The sequence below is a fragment of the Centruroides vittatus genome, unplaced genomic scaffold, assembly GCF_030686945.1.
Source record: "Centruroides vittatus isolate TY-2023 unplaced genomic scaffold, ASM3068694v2 contig_453, whole genome shotgun sequence".
NCBI classification, from domain to species: Eukaryota; Metazoa; Arthropoda; class Arachnida; order Scorpiones; family Buthidae; genus Centruroides; species Centruroides vittatus.
This window is the reverse complement of record NW_027122249.1, coordinates 1,422,014-1,445,359: the sequence shown is the minus strand read 5'-3', so window position 1 is coordinate 1,445,359 and position 23,346 is coordinate 1,422,014. Positions and strand designations below refer to the sequence as shown.

Here is a 23,346-nt window from a genome sequence, read left to right as displayed (position 1 = left end):
AGTTTGTCCTAGGCGAAACTAGTTTGGCCTGAAATCGGGTTTGACGGTAATATATATATAGGCCTATATATATATATATATATATATATATATACACACACACACTAATATCCATACATAAAGAAAAAAACCCGAATATTTTGCAATTCTCGATGTAAGCAATGTTATAAACGTTCCTGCAATAATAGATTTTCGCTGTTAAAAAACTGCTAGTTAATTGTCAGGCTTATTTTATATATTGCTGTCCATCTTTGTCTGCTGTTTGTCTAATTCTAGCAAGTGTTTATACAGCATTGTCTTTTAGAAAAATCATTTTGCGCCACTAATGATTGTAATATCTAGCAGCAGATAATTTTCTGTAAGGTCCTGATTCTTCGTGGAGTTTCATCAACAACCAATAAATACCAGCAATGTTTACACCAACTTCAAAGGCTCACAGAGCCTTTATGTACCTCTGCTGAACTGTCTTTTGGATATGACGAATTATGCACTTCTGAGATTGAACTATTATTACTAAAATCCATAAGACCCATCCAGGTTGAACTTTTTGATATGAGAACACACCTATTTTCCTGATCTAGCGGAGGAAAATGACAACCACCAGATATTGGTGGTAATTTGCTATTTTCAGAAACGAATTACTGACAATAAGTAAGAAATAGCTGCATAGAACGGTTTCTTAAATAATTAAATTTACTTATATGATAGAGTTGATTTGCTTAGAAAACAGCTCTTATCTGACATAGAAATCTTTGATTGATTTTTATGTAAACATCATCTTTACTATTAAAACTTGACTTATTTATACAAATTAGATAACATAAATTAATTTGTAATAACTGCTTCTTCTTATCACATAATTTAAATAATCTTTACAAGTATAATGTATGGTATAAATACCGAATATTGTGAATTTTATATTATTTGTAATATATTTATCAAGCTTCACAGAATTCGCCATTTTGTAATATTTTAAGTTTTCATTTTATCAGTGACGAATCTTTCTCTTTACTTCAAATCATGATTAAACTATTTATGTTAAGTTGATGAAACTTCAAGGATATTCACGTACAGTACAAATAATAGACTAAACCTGTACACTTTAATACTCTAGAAACCATATTCTATCTGATAGACATGTAGATTTGACGAGTAATAGTGTAGAGAAAATGTATAGGGCATCACAGATGCGAATTATTATAAAATAGAATGGAGAAGAAACAGAATGGTAACCCATACGATTCTTCTGGTGTTTTCTCTCGTGTATTTTTCTGGTATGTAATATTATTGAAATTTTATAAGTAACTGCTAATTTTTTGTATATTCTATCTTGTATTGAGAATGTATTTCTTTTAGAAAACAAACTTTTTTATAACATAGTTCGTTAATATGTACAAAATACGTATATACAGGACTTTTGTATTATGTTTATATTTAATTTTATTACTGTCACAAAATAGAATAAAAAGCAAAACTTTTTGTGTGCACAATATATATTGATAAAGGATTTATAAGCACTTAAATAGACTTAACTTGCAAATTATTTCCTGTACATTTAATACACTGTCTATTCTATATGTGTTTTATTTTACATTTATATGAATGTATTATGCAAAATATAATTAAAAAATTAATTTGTTATCTTTTAAGCAATCCTTCATAATTTATAAGATTGTACAGTCAGTGGAACTACGCTTAACGAGCAAAATTCGTTCAAGAATCTTACGCTTAGAATTTTCCCATAAAAATTAATGTAAAATACGATAATGCGTTCCATGTCGAAAAAATACTCAAATATTTTATGTATAACGTTTATTCAAAGAAAATTATACAATATACAAGGTTATCCATTGTTAGGGAGCGTGAATCATCATCTTTTCTTCTAGCAAGAAATGAATCAACCTGGAATGCAAATTCGATTTGCAGAAAACAATAAAAAAAAATCACAGAAAAAAAATTCACAGATAAACACAGCAAACAATATGCCAAATTCTTGGGCTATGTAAAGGCTATAATTAAATATCAGAAATTAATTAATTTGACTAGAGGTAAGTCGTTATGCTGCCATCTCGTATTAAATTTAATAATTATAAGTAATTAATTTTTAATTTAGACATTTCTGAAATTTAATTTGGAATCGGTCGTACTGAGAGGTTCCAATGTATATTAATATTCATACAAAGTAGTAATTATCAAAATTTAAATAAAGGAAATAAAGAATTTTTTGTACTGAACGCTAGAATATAGTTGTTGACAATATTCGTCGCATAATTTAAATATCGCGTATTACACGTGGCAAATAACATACCATGTTATTTGCCACGTGTAATACGCGATATTTAAATTATGCGACGAATATTGTCAACAACTATATTCTAGCGTTCAGTACAAAAAATTCTTTATTTCCTTTATTTAAATTTTGATAATTACTACTTTGTATAATTATTTCTGTTAGTCTTGCACGAATATGAGAATTTTCTCTCAAGTACAAATATATATATTCGATATTTTTTATTTTTCGATAAAGTTCGAATATATAAAGTTATATAAAGTTCGAATATATATATAGCCTATATATATATTCGAACTTTATACAACTTTAATCTGCTATCCGAAATTTAATTTTAAATTCATATCAACCAAACATAATTTGATATTCTAAACTGTAATTAAAAAATAGTATATATAATATAAATAAATAAATAAATAAATAAATAAATAAATATATATATATATATATATATATTATTTAATAGAACACATTTATATATCTTACTATTCTTTAATTACAGTTTAGAATATCAAATTATGTTTGGTTGATATGAATTTTAAAGTTATATTTCGGATAGTTGAAAAATATGAGTGATTAATTACATTAGATATTGTGTCATCAGACAATTTGATCCTGGCACGTCCTTATAAAATTGGTAAAAACATTGGAGTGGTCAAGGGTTCTGTCAGAAATATTCTTAATATATTTATGTGATCGGAGGGTCAGCACCTCGTCAGGACTGACACCACCGTATCTTGTTTGACACGGAAGCTGAGACGGCGGGTTGATTCGGGTTAGAAAGTAGGTCACGCGAACGGCCGCGTGCGCAGGCGATCGGATTCGGGATGGAGGAGGATTGAGGGACGAAAGTGAATCACTCAGATGTCAGGATAACAACGAATAACGATTTAATTTCAAAGAAAACACGATACAATTAAAATTCCGTTAGAAATTAACTTTAAGAGACCTAATGACAAAAGGGGTCGCGAGAAAGGGTTTACATGAGGTTCGCGTGGCAATAAATACCTGAAGTTTGAAGAATCCGGTTGTAAACTTGATGCAGGAGAGGATTCGGTCTGTTCCTTAGGAAGGTGGAATAAATGAGAAGATTGGCACGCTAGAACAGTTCTGGATAATGTAAATACGGCTAGACAGCGAGGTAAATTTCCCATTCCGGGAGTAGATTTGAAGTGATGGGCTCTAAAATTATTTCGGGTTTTCGACGAAGTTATTCCAGTTCAGAGGTACTAATATTTCGGGTCCGAGTCGATAGTGTAATCCGTTTCAGAGGCAGAGTATCGGTCAAGGAACTGGCGACGACTAACGTTAGGGACAGGGTGTCAGCTTCTTGCTTTGGGGATAATCAGACGACGATTTACACTTCGGCTGCGAATTACAATATTCCCCTCTCTATCGCCTGGCCAGCAGATCACGCAGATCACGCCTGGCCAGCAGAGGTCAGCAGATCACGGAAATGCGTCGTTTCGCTATCGAGAAAGTGGAAGTGGAGATTTTCTCAGGTAGATGACAACAATTATCGAACAAGTATGACAAAATCGATGACCGGTTCTTTTTTGTCAAAGCTCGAATTCTCAAATTTAAATTCAATGGAAAAGCAGTAAATAAGAAAGGAAGAGGAATGTGAAGAAAAACAAATATAGCATAGTACAGGTTTATTCGTTTAAGGAGATGTGACACATGGGCAATCTGCCTAGAGGAATGCCTCCCAGGACATCCGTTATAGGAAACATGCCACTATTTAGGTGTTACTTAGGTGTAACGTGAAGAAAACGAGGAAAACTCCACATAGCCAACGAGCTGGCCATGTGGAGTTTTCCTGGTTTCCTTCACAAATGAATAGCCAGCTATCAGTGTTCAGTGGTTTTATCCATTCTGTCATTGGTGGGCTTCACAGTAAACAAGAATAAATTAAGAAATGATGCTAGTATAAGTATAGTTAAAATAGCTAATAAATTAGAAATTACTTCAGGCTGTTTAAAATAGATTAAATGACTCGGTTATCATGCTAGTGTTGCTTGGAAAACATCATGGATAAGTAACAAGAAATGAATTTTGAGGCTAAAAAGTATCTTGAGAGTCCAGTTATTTATGGAATCATGTTATTTGGTCTGACAAAAAATATGTTCAACCTGCTTGGCAACATTAGTGCTACTAAAATCTGTAGAGACACAGAAAAAACTTTTATTAAATGTGTATTAGACAAACTGTGAGACATGAAGATAGTTCGATGATATGCAGGTGTATGAGAAGCAAAAAAAAAAAAAAAAAAAAAAAACTGGAAATCTGGTCTTTCTTTCTTTCGTAGACACAATGTAGTGACGTAGATTAAAAAACACTGGGCGAATTTTTCATCCTTTTATTCGATTGGATTTTATGGATCTCACCTTTTATCCTTTGTTGGTATTTGTTGTCTTGATGTTGGGCCATGTTCTTCCTGTAGGTGATGATAAAAAGAAAAAAAAAAAAAAATGGAAATCTGGTGTTTATTGATGATAGAATGAAAAAACAATAGTACATGAAAATATTGCATGAAAATGTTTTTCATCAGCAATTAAATTAGGTCTAAAACAAATTTTTGTCTTCTAAGATAACAATGATCTGATGCATACAGCTAAAAAATAAAAGAATATTTTAAATCTGAAAATATTATCACTTCAGATATACAGGGTGTTTTTTTTTATTTTGAGACAATGAAATAACTTAATTGGATCTCATTATTTTGGGAAAAAGGTATAGACAAAAGTTGTAGGGTTTTGAAGGGCCAATTAATTGCTGACCTCGGGTGTGACCTCGACCTTGACCTTCAAGGTCATTTGAGGGTCAAGTCTGTTTTTTTCAATGGAAACGCATATTTTTGACCCTGGCAATGGAAAGAACGGGAAATTTCACAACCAGATATACTTTGACCTTATGGTCTAGGTTAAAGGTCAAGATTATTTTAAGGTCTAAATTATAAGGTTTTTCTAATGGGAAACCATACTTTTGATTACTGGAATAAGCAGGGAGGTAAAAGTTACATTTTTTGATGACCTTATTACTTTGAACTTTAAAAGCATTCACTACTTTTATCACTACTCGGGGGTAACAATGTGGACATAATAGTTTTCTGCTCCCTTTGAGATGCTTATTTTCAGCGAGTCCCTTGCCTCTCACTATCGCAATGCTTGCTTTCGGCCAAATTGTCATGGAAACAGGATAACAAAAGTACCAGAGAGCCGCATATATGTAATATATATATGTATAGGATATGGATTTTTAGGGAAAAAAAGTTCGAGATGTTTTATTTAAAAAATTTAATTAGAATGGTGTCCATGCATCGCTTTTGATAGCTTTACTATATCTGACAAATAGCTACTTATTTTTAGTTGAATACATGATTGTAAATTTTCATCCGTTATTCTGCTTCTAAGTTTATTTTTTATTCGGTTCATAGTTGAGAATGTTTGTTTACATACATATGTAAAGCCAAAGATTGTGAGAATACCAAAAGCAAGTTTTTTTAACGCGTCATATATGTCAGGCAAACTATTCCATGTATCAAACATTATTGTTTCTATTTTAGACAGTTGTTTTATAGATGTCCACTTGTGCTGAGAAATTAAATTAGATTTCTCTCTTTTGAGTTCTTCCAAGCGGCTGGTCAGATCTGTGAATTTGTTGCTCCACAGTTCCTTGCTTTTTAAATCTATTAACTGCATCTGGAGTGAACCAGCATCTGTGTTGAAAGGTGTTAAGTTCATTGACATTTATTTTGAGAGGACGTACGATGAAAGCTAGTGTAACTTTATTTGCTCTGAATTGTTGAAAACGTTCACCAAAACCGTTCTTCATTTTTCCTAATACACTGCTGAAATAAATCGCATCAAAACAACTGCTTTTTTGTCACGATACTATCTTAAATTCTTGAAATGAAGTAATTCACCTCTCTCTATATCTTCGGTAAGAACTTGTAATTTATTTTCAAAGCACTGTACTTCTTCCAATAATGTATATGCAATGTTTCCTATGTTTTGCATTAATATATTCAAAGCATTAAGATGTGAAGTAATGTCGACCATGAAATGTAATTTTTGTAGCCATGTTTCTTCTTCCAATTCTTGATGTTTGATGTTTTTTCGCTTAGAAACAATTTTATTTCTTCTAAACATGAAGCAAAGCGTTCCAGTACATTACCTCTGGAATGCCAGCGAACGTTATTATGCAGAAGTAAATTTAGGTACTCGCTATCCATTTCGTCCACAAGTACCTTAAATTGGCGATGATAGAGTGGTTTGGCCAAGATGCTGTTAGTTACTTTGATGACGAAGTTCATTACCGCAAAGCGCTTCTTGACGCAGTGGAACGTGAGAATTTCGTGGTCAATTTTTCTCCTTAAAATTGAAACTGCTCCTTTGTTTACACCTGTCATACTTTTAGCTCCATCAGTAGCAATGGAAATTATTTTATTTAGGTCAATTCAAGTGCTTTCCTGATATGTTTCTATAGCATTCGCAATATCTTCTCTGCGTGTTTGTCCCTTGAGCGGCAACAGTCCAAGAAGTTCTTCGTTGAGACCTTGTGCCGACGTATATCGCACAAAGAGGGTTACTTGTGCTGTATCACTAATATCACTAAGGTGACCAACCGTCCTCCTTTAGGGAGGACAGTCCTTCTTTTGTAAGTTTTGTTCTCCCTCGAAAAGTTTCCTCCTACAAGTCCTCCTTTTTTATATTTGAAGAATAATCTGTAAATCTCCATATTCGATTGATGCCGAGCCGATCCGTTGCATGTAATGTGGTGTGATGTGTTTGTATTTGACATGATGGTTCATCAAGGCTTGGTACAGTGCAGCAAGACGCAATTATGAAACGCATATGTGCTCTGCACAGGAGACCTTGACAGAGTGCACTGCATGCAAGTAGCTTTGTTTACTTCTTGCCGAAAAATAACACGGCACATACGCATGCAATATAGATTATTATAGTGTATTATTGTTGCAATGTATAAAACGTTTCTTTTATTTACAATATTTTTTCCTTCAATTTATTTGTGTCCTCTTCATTTTAAAAAAGTTGGTCATCTTAATATCACACGACTCATCAGTCGCAATTGATATTGCAGAAGCCAGCTTAATATCTTCGACTCGCTGCTCTGTTACATTCGAAGACATTTTGGAAATTCTGTCTTGCACTGTTTTTGCAGATAGAGGCAATTTTTTTTATTTTTTTCGTGATCCCTTCCTTATTTTTAAAGTCGTAAAAAAGCTCTTCTTATGCTTTCACAAAGCACTCTTTAATGTAATCACCATCTGTGAACGGTTTTCCTCTTTTACAGATTTCCAGAGAGACCGCAAAGCTAGAATGATTGACGATATTTGCACTATGTGTCCAGTTATCAAATACGGAACCCGAGTTCTGATTTTGACGCTGAAGTTCTGTAACAGCTCTCTTCCGTGCATCACCTGCCAGATATTTGCTCGCAAATGTATTATGTTTTATAGAGAAATGTCTCTCTAAGTTTGATTTTTTATTATTTGCGATTTTTCGTAACAGATTAGACAAGTTGGAAGACCATCCATATTTTGAATTAACGCATATAACTCGGTTCATTCTTTATTAAAAGCACGATTTCTTTCAACTATTTTTCTCTTTTTTAGATATAGCTGAAACTATTTTGTCCATGGGTTGAGTCGTAAAAATTTAAATAAACCACAATCTGAAAAAAACAAAATTAATGTGGTAGGAGTGGAAGATAATTTCTTGTCTATCATAAGAACCGTGTCTATGAGAACTTTTTACGAACGTTCTTATGTTAAAATGTTACATAAACATTTCTTCTGAAATCTAAAGTGATATGTGTAAATTAAAAAAAACAAAAAAACACAAATTTAAAAAAAGGGTTAACTGTGGATTTGTCTTTGTTGCCAAAAGCTTCAAACAATTGCAAAACAACATGATAAGTACACACACATGCAGAAGAAATCGAAACACAAGAAACATCAACTAAGGTCGAGGCTTAACTGCTTGACCGATCACCGACCAACTGTATTGAAGGACACCCCTAGTGCTTGTTACAGGCATTCCGTGACAATAATATACTGAATTATTTATATTGTTATTGGTTATTGGCCAAATGAATAATAATAATAATTTATACTGTTAATTTAAATAATAATTTATATTGTTAATTTAAGAGCTTATGTCTGAAGAGCCACAAACGTCTATGCAAAGAGCCACATGCGCTTGCGAGCCACTACTGCCGACCCCTGACCTAGACCATAAGGTCAAAGGTATATCCGGTTGTGGAATTTCCCACTCTTTCCAAGTCAAAAATGTGGTCAAAAATGTGTTCCCATTGAAAAAAACAGACTTGACCCTCAAATGACCTTGAAGTTCAAGGTCACATCAAAGGTCACCAATTGATTGGCCCTTCGAAACCCTAAAACTTTTGTCTATACTTTTTTCCCAAAATAATGAGATCCAATTAAGTTATTTCATTGTCTCAAGATAAAAAAACCACCCTGTATATGAATGTACGGATCTAAATTCCACTGATGATCTGTGTATGGAATGAAATAAATAGCAAACTAGCCAAGGGACAGCCATAAGCAAAGATGAAAGACTTGAAACAGATGGTACAATTTGTACGGAATGAAATTGACCCTATAGTCTGTGTGAAACTAGTTGCAAGTACAGTACATCTAGTCATTGCAAAGCAGTTACTAAACAAATAGAAGCGCTACAAAGTATTATAAAGTTTAAATCTAAAAAAATTATGACAAAGTAGGTCACATGCTGATCTTTTTTTGCATAATTTTCAATATTTTGTTTGATGATTTTTTAACAATTTTGTTCATCCTTTATCATAAGTTGTCAAACCATTGTCTATATTTATATACGAAGTGACGTTTAAAACATAGAATGTGTACGCGATTGGCGACCGACTTGGTGCATCAATAACATTAGATAAAGTGCCGAAGGTTCAATTAGAAGTAACTGCTGAACAGGTTTGTCGGAAAGACACCTTGCGACGATTTAGATGGTTGATGGGTGATAGCTATCTTCCGATATCGAACAAACAGAACGCTGCGTCCTGTCTCGTTGTGGGCTTTGATGCATTGACTGACGTCCCAGACGAATTCGATGTATAGTTGATACTGCTAACGAACTGTAGGGATAGCGTAACGTCCCTGGGCGAACTTCTCCTTGACAACCAAGTCTATCGTTTAGTTTCGGAAACTCGAATTTCCCTCCTCGAAATTGACCCTTTATAGTCGTCGATGGCTGGCCGGACAACCAACCGGTGATCACGCGTTCAAAGTCCAACGGTCGCTTCCTAAACCTTCTTCTTGTAACGATGACCGTTACCAGTCCAAAAAAGGCGGGAATCGTGTCTCTACTCGATTCCATCCCGACACACAAAATAAAAATAAATGTATAGAAACAGAGAAATATGGCTTGAAGTATACGAATTTTAACAAGTTTCGAACGGTAGTTGTTTTATTAAATCTGTTAGAAAGGAAGAAATTATGATGTGTGAAAAATATTTTTGTGACTTTATATCACATATTTTTATCTTATATTTGTAATGATATCAGTTAGTAAGGGTGCAATACTCACAATGCCGTTGTGTTTAAAATGATTTTGACAAATCGCTGTTGTGAAAAATCACAGTGGTTGTCATGAATAATTTGTATCGATTAATATTGTTTATTATATTGTTACATAGATATAATAATGGCAATTTTACAACTATTAGTACAAGAAAATCATCATAAGCAACAACAATAAGCAGATAAATTATTTTTCAGTTGGCTTTTCCCAGTAATAATCAAAGGAACAAAGCGATTTTTAAAAGAAGAAGATTTGTACGAGACTTCAAAATACCACACTTTGGAGTATCTTGGAGATCTACTTCAGAAGTAAGTTTATGTATTTGTAATAAGAAGTGTGATTAAATTAAAAACATCTCATCTCATCTCAAAAAAATATCTCATTTATTTCTTTTAAATTTCAAACACATTAATGATTACATTATTTGAAATTTAACTAAAGGTGATTATTGTGTATGCCAAAAATACAAATTGTGATTTAAATAACTATGCATTGTGACATTAATCTGTGAGAAACTGTTATGAAATGAATAGGCTAAAATATCAAAAAGTTTGATCTGTCAGTTGAAACGTTCTTGTTAGATTAAAACTTAGTTTTTCTCACAGAAAAAATACAATGAATTATAATTTAAAAAATTAAAATTGTTTAAAATACAATGGAGTCAGATTTTGTTATTAATCTTACTTAATTGTACTATAGACTAGTACAGTACATGAAAATTTAAATTCTCTCCCCTTTCTGACTTGTGGACGATAAGAAGTCATTAACATTTATAAAAAATGAAGTAGAATTAAAAATTAAAAGATCGAAAAAACAAACCAGTTTCCAACAAAGAAAAATTCTTTTTATTACTGTAAACTTTTCCCTAAATGCATTTCGCCAGATACTATGGCTGCTTCAGTAGGGTCGATTATAAGTACACAATACAATTTAAATTTCCATTCACGATACTTGAATAATAGATGTGTCGTGGATGGAAATTTATATTTCGAAACTTTTATCTTTCTTCACTAAGAACATGTACTTTTATCTTAAAATATTAACTTTTTACCAACATAAAACAGTTGAAATAACAACAAGCAAAAAATGACAATGAATTATAAACTCTGTTTGATGGATGTCAGCTTATTTGTCCCATCTTTGATATAATTCGTTTTTTCTGTATCTTCTCTGAATTTATGTAAAAATTATTGTATTGTCCTGTTTATATTTAATAGCTTATCTTTGTTCCTGTTTACTAAATTAAATTTTACAGTAAAATACTGGGAAACTCTAAATTATAAAAGCCAAACAATGTAATTATTATTTACATATTAAATAGCTTAATATGTAAATAATAATTTTGTCGACAGATGGCACCGATCAGAAAATAATCTCTTAAAATATAAAAGTTGTATAAATATTAAAATATAAAATTTAAATAAATATTAGTTTAAAAATATATATACATATATATAAATTTAAATAACCGACGCGACTTATCCCAGAAACTCTCTCTAAATCATGCGAAAAAGTAAATCTGAAGGGCATCAAAAAGAGTGAGGTTTTGTTATAAAGTTATAAACTGTTAAACCTTTACAAAATTATTCCAGAGGCTGTCAATCCTATACTACTATGCTCTATGCCCACATTGCTGTACATTTTAAAGAACACTTGCTGCTGCATGTTTCTGATTTGTTTATGTATGATATTTAATTAATCACTCTGACGATGATACAGTACACGACTACACTGCATTATGATTATAATCTTATGACATGTAGAAATACGAATGTCCATACTTCTCACTGTTGTCTCTATTACGGGCTAGGAACTTTTACAGTATTTGTCCATAAACATTTTGTTTCGCAGAAAAATACCACGTTGAAATATTACTGGATTTTTCAGATTATAAGATGATAGTTTTTTTCTATTTTCATAATAAATTGTGATCGAAGAGTCGGCACCTCTTTAGTGCCTCGTCAGGATAGACACCACCGTGTCTCGATTGACAACGGAAGCCGAGACGGCGAGTTGAGTCGATCTTTGAACGTAGGTCACTCAAGCGGCTGCGTGTGTGGGCGATCGGATTCGGGATGGAGACTGAGTGTTAGCGGGCAGGAAGTGATTTACGCAGAGACTGTGTTAAAACAACCGTTTATTGGTTTATTTTAAAGGACAGAAAATACATAACATACAGTTTATCGATAGTGGGTATAATAAATTGAGCTAAACCGGATTTAGATAGGCCTAAATTTGCAGTTCTCGAGAGAGAGAGAGAGTTTACAGTGGTTTCGCGAGTTGATAATTACTTTTGAAGTTAGAAGGATTCGGTTGTCCAGGTTTAGAGATGAAGTTATTCCACTAGGGCGATGGCAAGGTATACCGTTTGGAAGCATTAACGGGTTGGCACTAACGGGACGGTACTAACGATTTTAATCCGTTTCGGAGGCAATAAAGTAAATGCTTTTGGGCGAGTGACTGGCGATGATTGCACTGTCAGAAGAACAAGCAACGACTCCCTAAAATTTCGGGTCCGTATTATTATATTCAACTGATGAACTTGAGACAATAGATCAGAAAGTTATGAGAAAGCGTCACTTATCTGCTGAGAACTTAACAAACGATTGACTCCCAGGTGTGAAAGTTGACAGTTATTCGACAAAATGGTATGGTTAAAAAGTTATGTTATGCTGTAGTTAACAAATTACGTAGTGCTGAGTCTCATAAAATTGATAATATTAAAACAGTTTACATAAGCTACAAATTTACAATAATTAATAAATAGTAACTGAAATATTGTTTTGAATGTTTAAGTTAATTTTGATATTTTTTTTCAGAGAGTGGAACAAAGAACTACAGAAGAAAAATCCAAGCATACTAAAAGCTTTATTACGATTTATTGGATGGCAATACTTAATAATAGTGTTCCTTTTACTTATCCAGGTACTGTGAAAATTGATTTAATATACCTAAAGCACATATTAAAATAATGATATTTACATACATTTACAGGAAACAGCTGTAATTGCAGGCCAAGTATACTTATTGGGATTAATAGTACATTATTTTGACAACAGACTTCAATGGAATCAACACAATATATATGTATTGATTGCAGGATTTTTTGGCATAATTTTGATTCACTTGTTTACAAGTAATGCTACTGCCTTTGTGTCAGAATTATATGGAATGAAATTAAAGGTAGCTTTTTGCACTGTAATTTACAGAAAAGTGAGTATCAAGTATCAAACTATCAATTACTTTTTTGTGACATCGGGTTGCAATTTTTGTCACAATGCTCTGAATTTTAGTACTGTTTGCCCTTGTACATCATATTTGTACTGTTAACAACAGAGTCATACTGGTCATCTTTCTAACTCTGCTCAGGAGAAACTATTTGAATTAAAATAATGTGACTTCTGGTCTAAATAAAAGTTTCTTATATAGTTAATCTGGGCATATTGCCACTATGCATTCCATACCTGGTGTAAACGTCCAATGTCTATGTTCTTGAGATTAACTAAGGACAGTCAGACAGATGGACGGATGCCAGTGAAAATGCATAGGTCTGCCATTTTTAAAAATTGCAGCCGATATAAGCTGTTTTCTTTCAAAACTTGATTTTTTAAATAAAATTTTGAAAATCTGAAATATTCAATATTTCATTATCTATGTCAGGCTAAAGCAGTGAGTGTGACACTAATACCTAACAGTAATTGCCACAAATTTAAATGGCTTAGATTGTGATAATCTGCATTATTTGTCATTTGTTTTAGGCTCTTCATCAATGTTCCATCTCAATGTTTTCTAATACTGTAAAGATTTTAACCATAAATATAAACTTTTCGACATACAAATAATTTTATTCCTCAACTACTGTTCGATTCAGAAAGCATTTACAAAAAAAATCTTTCACATATGTCAATGCCCTGTATTATAACCATTCTATTCTTCATGCAGCATCGATGATTAAATCTCTATCAACCGCATACATTCCATTATACTAATTACCCTAATAAAAACATCAATATTTCATTTTTGTACTTTGTGCTTAACATGACACCAGTCAATTGATTTAATCCGTTTTGTATTTACGTCGTAATATTAGTTTTAATTTTTATTAAATCGTAGATACTTTTCCGTTAACTGGGTGCCATTCAATTTGCAATCCACTTTTAGATAGATGTTTAACTTCACATTTTTTATAGATAAATCTTATTTCACAAAGATATGAAATTTACAAACATTGTATACAAACATGTAATATATTAAACATGTGTATAAACATGTGTGAATTACGAAATAAAATATCGATTTCTCTAAAAATAGTATTAAAAATGACTGGTGTCCCGTTAAGCACAGAGTACCTTTATTTTTTATGTAGTATTTATTCATGCAAATAATTACACTTTATAAAAAATTAGTTATATATTTTCATTCACACATAACACAACTTTAAATGATTATTTGTTTAATTAATGAACTTTCAAAACCTACTTCTGTTGCTGAGAAACGTTTTTATTAAACAAACACAAACGTTTTCAACCTAATGCAGTAGACCATCTTTAGGTGTAACTGAGTTCGAACGTTTTTTCAAAATGGAACATTTTAACGAGCATTCAAACGCTCACATTTAAATTTAAAATGAGAAAATCACATTATTTATTGTGACATGGTCACAATACCGAGCTACAATTTTTAATTATAGTTTTAATTTATTTAATTTAAAATATATGCTCTCTACATCAGATTAGTATTGGCTTGCCCCTGTACATCATATTTTTCCTGCTACAATAAAGTCGTGCTGATCATCTATCTAACACTTTTCGGGACAAAGTTTTCTATTGAAATAACGTGTCTTCATGTTTTCATGGGAAGTTCTTATATAGTTAATCGGGGCGTCCTGGCCTTATATTTTACATATCTTGTCTTGTCTTTCTTTATTCTAACTCTGTTCTTAAGATTAAGAAAAGACAGTCGGACGGACGACAGTGGAAATTTATAGGTCTACAGTTTTTTTCAAATTGTAGCCCAACAAATTCACATTTAAATACATAGATGAAATATTTAGAACAAAGGCAAAATAATATAAATAATAAAGTAAAATAAAGAAAATTCATCAAAATATACAGGCAGGTACAGACTGAATTCTTTTATTTAATTTTTAATTTAATATTTAAATTATTTTGCGTTCGTTTAAAATATTTCATCTTTGTGTTTTTGTTAATGTTATTAATGTTAATTTATCTGATGTAAATTTAAATATGAGTGTTTGAACGTTTCTTCGTTAAAATGTTTCATTTTGAAAAAGCGTTACACGAGAAGATGGCCTCTTGCAGAAGGCAGAAGACGTTTGTATTTGTCTAATAAAATGTTTCTCAGCAATTTAATGTGGTTTTGATAGTTCATTAAGTGTAAAAAGTTAAGTTTTATTAGTGATTTTTGATTATTTTATATAAAACTCTGATTATTTTATTTAAAACTTTTTATGCAGGCAATTAGGTTAAGTCCTTCGTCTCTAATAAAGTCGAATGTAGGACAAATGGTAAATCTTCTTGCAAATGATGTCAGCAAATTTTATAATGTAAGTTAAATGTAATTTTCTAAAGAATAACAATATATTTACTATATTAATATTTTCATGAGGTGTAAATAGTGTTACGTGACTGTAAAAATAATATCTCCTATATGTAATTCAACTAGAAATTAATATATAATATTCAAAATATTTAATATTTAATAAATTATATCTACTTTAAATTTTGATTCGAATTTTGTTTTGAAAATAATAGAAAATCAGAAATGAGAGTCTTTACAAACTTGATCTGTCATACACAGAAATAGAGTAGAAGTTCATTAATTTGGCACCTTCAAAACCAATGTTGTGTCGAATTATCAAAAACGCCGGATTTCTGAACATTTTGTATTTTTGCATAATTAGATAAGTTATATGCAATTCGACCTTTGCAGTTATTGCTGTAACGATGTGTACTCGTGCATGCCAGTATACTGTTCTATTCTCTTTATGCACACTCTTCATGCTGTCTGAAAATGATTCAATGAATGGCTATACTTTGCTAAAATTAACTGATAAACATGCCAAAAAGTTAATTAATGTGCTAGAATAACTGCTTTCATATTTTTTGCAAATACTTGGATCACGTATTATAGGAATATTTAAAATTTGCGATTTATTATGCTGTATAAAAATTGCAAGCAAATATAGTTTAGTATCTGGGTGCAATTTTTAATGCATTCATCCAATGGAATTAATAGACCACTGTTCTTGTATGTGTCATAGGTTTGATCAGAAAATACAGTACAAAAAATGCTGGAAACGGAAATTTACATACTTGGTATTTTGTCAAGTGTGAATTGTTAATGGAAACTAATATCTTCCATAAAACCTTTTTACTAGAATATCTTTTCATTAGAAGCAAGTTATTGGTATTAAAGTTTAAGTCAATACAGTAAATGATGTGTACTGTATGATCTTAAAGAATTGAATGGTTTAAAAACTTTACTTGTGCAAAAAATACAGAAAAATCATCTTTTGGTTTTATTGAGAAACATTTCGGCTTTTTCATGATTTATTTCCAGCTGAACTTGTTGAGCATTTACCCATGCTATCATGAAGTATGATGTGTTTCCACGGGATCTCCACTTTGACACTGTTCTGTAAACAAAACAATTCCAAATTTTATTATAAATTGTAACGTAATATGATAAAATTTTGCAAGTTCAAAGATGATGCATTACACGGATTTTCATTCTCCAAATTTGAGGAACAACATATAGATGCTGTTTAATGATGCATGTAAGGGTTGACAAAAATCGTTGTACATATGCGATTCTGTAAAAAAAGTGATTGTAGATTCAAGATTCTGGATGCTTCTGAGAACTTCCAAATACGAATGTTTTCACTTTGGTACAGTAAGACCTTGTCTAGGGCTTAGGATGCTTTCCTAGACGACAAAGCGCTAAATGAAACAGCGTTAAACGAGGTCATTTTACACAGAGTAAATAGGGAAAGAGGAATTTGCGACCAAAAAGAATTTTCAACGAGAAGAGCCTATAGTTTACCAAATTGCCAACTTAATCTTAATCTTAATCTTAAATTGCCAACTCCAGCAGGACTAGGAGATGTAGACGAGCAGGATATTGAGGAGTTACTGCGGGTTTCTGGTGAGATCCTTAACAACGACGACCTTCAAGAACTGGCAGAACAAGAAATTCATGTAGAACTGGAAAATAGCGATTCTGAAAAGGACGAACCCAAAGAATTTCTCTACAGATTTCCTTAGTAAAAGTTTGGTAACGATAATCAAAATCGTTGATCAACTTGTAGCGAATGATCTAGATTTTTAAAAGAGTGCAAAAGCAAAACGAGGCGGTTTGGATGCGATCTTCTGATACCGACATTTGCTTAAGGAAAGAAAAAAGTGTCAAATGAAACTACACGACTTTATCGCAAAAATAAAGAATTTCAGAAGAGCCAGGACCTTCAGCTCAAAAAATGAACTTTACATTTCTGTGTGCATATGTTATTTATCATATATTATTATGCAAATCAATATAAAAATAACTTAAAATTAAAGTAAAATCTGTTTATTTTTGGTCGCGTGTTCCCTTTTCCCTATTTACTGTGTTAAAATGATCTCATTTAACGCTGTTTTGTTTAGCGCCTTTTCGTCTAGGAACGCATCCCCCGCATTATGTGGAGTCTTACTGTATTACAATACATATAAAATTACAGGATATAAACAAAGTTAAAACATCTACCGGTACTAATAAAAAAATGGTACACTTATACGAAATATCAATAATTAATATGTACAGTATTCATAAAATTTTCAAAAATAAACTGATAAAATTCCAAGATACTTGTTTTCTGTTTATATACTGTGTACTTTTCTAAATTGAATGTAAAATAGAAGAGAAGTCTAAAATGCGGAGAAAAATGATTGAAAACAATGCACTCGCATTCTCATATAAAATGAACAGTAACGCAATGTCTGTCACATACAACTTATTGATTTTCGAAAATTAAAAACCCTGTAATCCAGGACATTCGCGTTAGGCGCAACAGCGCCCTCTCCCGTCATGGTGCATGGGTAACATTTTTTAGCCAGTTTAAAAAATCATAGTTTTTTTCGTGGTTTTGTGATGTTAGGTGTTTGTGGGAATATGCTTTTGAAGTCCTAATCAACAAAACTACTCAAAATATATCGTTTTTTATTTATTTATAACGAAAACAAAAAAGTATTAAGTTTTAGAAATTTTTCAGGAAAAATTGTCAATTTTAGAAGTGTTTTTTACAAACTGAAGTCTGTTGCAATCTAAGTTCTGATTCGCTTTCTTGTGTGTCTTTTAACTATCGCAACCAATAAATGCTTTGTCCCAAAATCCGGGCCAAAAATATTTCAATGTTTCCAAAAATACACCCCCTAAAATTCTACAGCAACTAGAGGTAAAAAGGCAGATTATTGGCAGATAACACTGATAGTAAACTTCTTTTACACTGTAATTGGTTAATTTCTTTTTCTGTTATCAGATCTACAAATCATTCATCTGTAAAAGCAATTACCGGAAAATTCCGGCGAAATACGACGCCACCTCAGATTACCACTTCGAATTATGTAAACAATCGCTATAAAATCGTTTGTTTTAATCGTTTTTTCACTTCTAATTTGCTAATGAAAAGTTCTTTGACAGTATTTAGACAAATAAACATGTTTTCAAAACCGTTTAACAATAAATATTCCTGGGAAACTCTACCTTTCAAACATTTAATGCCAACTCTATGGGAGTCTTTTTGCCGTTAATTGGCTTTAAAAATCCTGTTTATACGCCTTCTATGCTCCAATTGGTCATTTCTATCATGACTGACCCGATATTAAGCAATGAACGTTCTTTGATAACCCCGTCGGTTCCACCCCCTCGGTTAGTCGCGTTAATTAAACTTCCTCCGTTAGGCGCGCGGGGTATCAGGGTTACTCTGGAATTTCGGTGTGGCTTCGTGTAAAAATTTTTTTTGTACAAATTTGAAATTTTTTCAGTGCGATCTTCAGTACTTAAAAGGAAGGTACTGAGGACATTATTTTCCAGCATTTAATAGATAAAAAAATAAACGCATTTTAAAATGGTGTGTCGACACCTGTTCCCCGTGCGCCTAACGCTATTTTCCTTCATAAAAGGTAGTTTATGCCTTCTTAATGTGTTTAATATAGTTTATGATTTCCTGGATAATTATACTTTATAATAAAATTTTGTCTTGTATCAGCTAGTTGGACATGAGCTTCTAGGCTATATCGCCCTGTGGTAAAGTGGAATGTAATGTAGTTGTATGCGTTTATAACGGTCGTTATGCGGCGAATAATGTTCTCCGGGAGGTCTTGATAACGGTAACTAACCCTATTCAGGCGTTACAGATGTGGAGGAAACCCAGAAAATTCCATGCGTCCAGCCTGTCCTGGCGAGCGCGAATTTACGACTAAACTCCCCGTATTTAGGGAATAGAACCTCTTGGCCACTGATGGGTCTCGTAATAAAATTTACATTAAGTATAATAAAATATCAGCTATTTTATGTATATGTAACAGTTTTATTTATTACAGAAAATCGTCAGCATTCCGTACTTACTTTCAAATCCTTTTCTCATCATTACTACGATAGCGATGTTGTGGCAATATTATGGCTGGACTATTTTAGTATGATTCTTGATCATATTTCTGTACGTTCCTGTACAACTTGCATTGAGTAAACTATATTCAAAACTGAGGTAATTATTATTTTAAGTTATATAATTTTGATATAAGAAATAAATAAATAAAAGAAATAAATAATTTATTATTTAAATGTTAGGAAAATATTTAGTAATTAATTTTATATATTTTTACAATGGAAAATTTTTATATTTAAATCATAATATAATAATAATAGATTACAAGCAGCAATATTGGGAGATGAAAGATTAAACCTCTTGAACGAGATGATTGCTGATATGAGATTAATTAAAATGTACACCTGGGAACTGCCATATGCTGCATTAATTGAAAAAATCAGAATGTAAGTGGTATACAGTAAAACCTGTCTAAACTGGAATTTAAATGAAATGGTAATTTATCTATAAAGAAAAACGTCTTCCGAATGAAGTGCTTTTCTATGATGAAAAGAAACCCTTTTGAAACAGTAGTATTCCAAAGTGGAAATAAGCGGGTACCAAGCGGGTTTGGTTTTCACAGGTCGTACTGAAGTTACACATATATTTTGTTAATAATTATTTAACACTTTTAAACTTTTTACAATTTGTATTAATTAATTGTTTATATTTGTAGAAAAGAAATGAAAAAAATACGAATGTTTTTATATACCAGAGAGATGTCATTAATGTTGTCATATCCCATATCGAAATTATTTACTTCTGTCACATATCTTGCATTTTTTTTAACTGGAGGACAATTAAATTCCCAAATTGTATTTGTCACCATGTCTTTCTCCTTTTTCATCTTCACTAGCATTATTAATCAATTTTCTTCTGCAATAAATTTTATTGCGGAAATTTTGGTATCCTTGAAGAGAATCCAGGTAATTAAAGGTTTCAAATAATGTACACAAATAAAAGATAATGATCAACAAAATTATTATAAATATAAGTAATTTAGTTCAAATTTTATTTTTATAATATCGATTCACAAATTATTTGAGAATGTTAATATTTAATCAAGAAAATTAATATTATTGTAAATTCAGATGTAAATACAAAAACGTCTTAGAGGACTTAGACGATAAACTTCCAAAATTGGAGATATAATAGCCAGAATTTTACACTAAGCTAGAGACTTCTCTATTATCAAAAGAGAAAAGGCATTGGGTATTAACAATGTAATGTAACTTGAATAAAGTAGAGAATTAATATGGTATTTTACTTTTAGAAAACTTCTGTACCTCTGAGAAACTGTATTGTTACAAAGAGTTCGAATGTTATCATGATAATGAATACCATGTGACAAAAAACATACTGACACAAGCTGATTGCTAAATTACTAATATAAAAACTGTGCGTGTTTGAATGCCTTAAAACTCCTGCAATCGACGAGGGAATTTCTGTTAAGTTGCATTTTTACATATTTTGACAACTGGCATGTTTTAAATCTTTAAAAATGATAGCCGCATCGGGTCACTTCTTTAAAAAACTTATTTCCATAGTAACCACGTGACATTCTATTATGCAACGGAAATAACGATCTAACGAGCACGTTAATTAGAAAGTGTTATCGCTCATCTAATTAACGTACGTACAATTCGTCTTTGGACTAAATTATCAACGAAGAATTAAAATGACTCACTATTTCGTCGCAAAAATGCCTAAGCATAAGTGTAAAATTGGTCAGGTAACTTCTAGATCTAAAGGAATAAGAACAACCGAGACCTCCATAAGGCTGTGAAGTCCGACTTCGGCAACATCGAGTAAGAATGGCTTTGTCAGGTGCTGCAGAAACAGTATCACAATGTCAAGCACACTTGAAGCTCTTCTCAATTCTTCAATCTCTACTTTCTCATTAAAAATATTCCGTCATTGATATAAACATAATCGAAACCCGATACTTAGCAAATACACTCCTACAATTGCCGTAAATAATCGGGCTATTATTTGAAATAAATAATTATAAATTATAAAAAACCAATCACGAGAAAATATAGTTCTCAGTCTTATCGATATTCTCATGGTTGGTTTTTATAGATAAGTTTTAAAGTATTTTTTAACTTTTACTTTTTTAAAATACACTATTCCACTTTGAATTCTAATTTTTTCAAAATTTAATTTAGGATTATCTCGTCCTTGAAGAAACAGACAGCAATGCCTTGAAAATTGTAGAGGAAAGATCAAATTTAACCGAGTTTGGAATATGGATGGACAATGTCTCTGCTGCATGGAGAAAAGTAAGATATAGTTCAAATTTCATTTCATAGTACTTATGAAATGATAGTAATATCTGTTTACAATTTGTATAAGTCATCTCATTAAAAAACTCCTTATCGTGAAATGTAGTAATCGAAAGCTATGAAAAGTACACAATACGAAACATCCATTTTTAATACCTTTGCATTCGACACATAATACGAAACACCCGGTCAGTAAGACCTTTATGTTTTTAAAAAGCTATATGTATCTTGAAAGAAACAGTGACAAACTGAACGGTAACACATGCATAGTGTAGGCAAGTGGTTTATAATAATGTTTTTGGGGGCTAGATAAACGTGGAAAAAGTCCTACTAAACTGTAGCCTAACATAACAGTAACGGCCTTACAGATTGAAATTTATGTTTATAGGTACTGTACACTTCAATTTATTAATATACTAGCAGATGAGTCCGGCATTGCTCGGGCAAAAAGTAACGATAGCGAAGATTATTATTAGATTATAGTCGATTTTACCCGTTTTTACAGGGTGCAAAAATCAGGTTTACCGTCTTCCGAGACTAATTAAAAAATTGCCTTTTGCGAGAAATCGAAACATATTTTTAGACCCTTTTAGATAGATCTAAAAATATGTTCGATTTCCCGCAAAACACAAAAAACCGCATCTAAAAAAGTACAGTAAAATTCGAATTTAGGGTAATCCTTAACCCTCTCCATCTCCCCCGCGGAGGGGGAATTTCGAAAAATCCCTTGTTTGTGTATATTCTCATGACCTACCCTGTATACTAAATTTCAACTTTCAACTCCTAACCGTTTGTGCTCTGCACTTAATATTATTATTTTTATTAACCCATCTTGATTATAAGATTAGGATCAAATTTATGGGCAATTTTGTTTTCACTATTTTATTCATCGGATATCTAATAGAAAAAATTGATTAAAATCAATGCTGAATTTTTAAGTAAATAAATCTTTAGTATTTAAAAAGATTTTTTATTTAAGTAACCTAAAAATGAAATAATCTATAAAATAAAAAGTCAGAAAATTTTTTATTATAATGTAGAATTAACTTACTTGATGATAACTTTACTTGAATAAAATGATTAATTTTAAATTCTAAAATCTAAAAAAAAACTTGTTTGAAACATTATATTTCAATTTTTTGAATTTAAAATAAATTCAAATGTTCGTTCGAATTCGTTTATTTTGAATATATTGTTTTTGAGTTATTCGAAAAGTGGAAATGATTAAAATATTTAATTGCCAAAATGTATACTATATGTGCAACTATTTACTTTCCTTTATTATTTATCCTTTATACTGACTAAAACTAACTCTCTTTTCCTCTTCCCTCGGAGAGTGGAATTTCCAAAAATCCTTGTTTTGTGTGCATTCTCATAGCATACCCTACTAAAACGTAGTCAAAAAGGCAAAAAACCGCATTTAAAATAGTACAGTAGAACTTGAGTTCTTCAGGGTAAGCCTTAACTTGTTCCTCTCCCACAAAAAGGAATTTCGTAAAATCCCTTCTTAGTGTACATTCTTATGACATACCT

At 31.6% G+C, this 23,346-nt stretch overlaps 1 pseudogene; it reads left to right on the top strand.

Moving 5' to 3' along the window:
* Nucleotides 1-1,209: 1,209 nt before the first annotated feature.
* Nucleotides 1,210-23,346, top strand: part of LOC136977332 (ATP-binding cassette sub-family C member 4-like) — a 54,734-nt pseudogene continuing 32,597 nt past the window's right edge.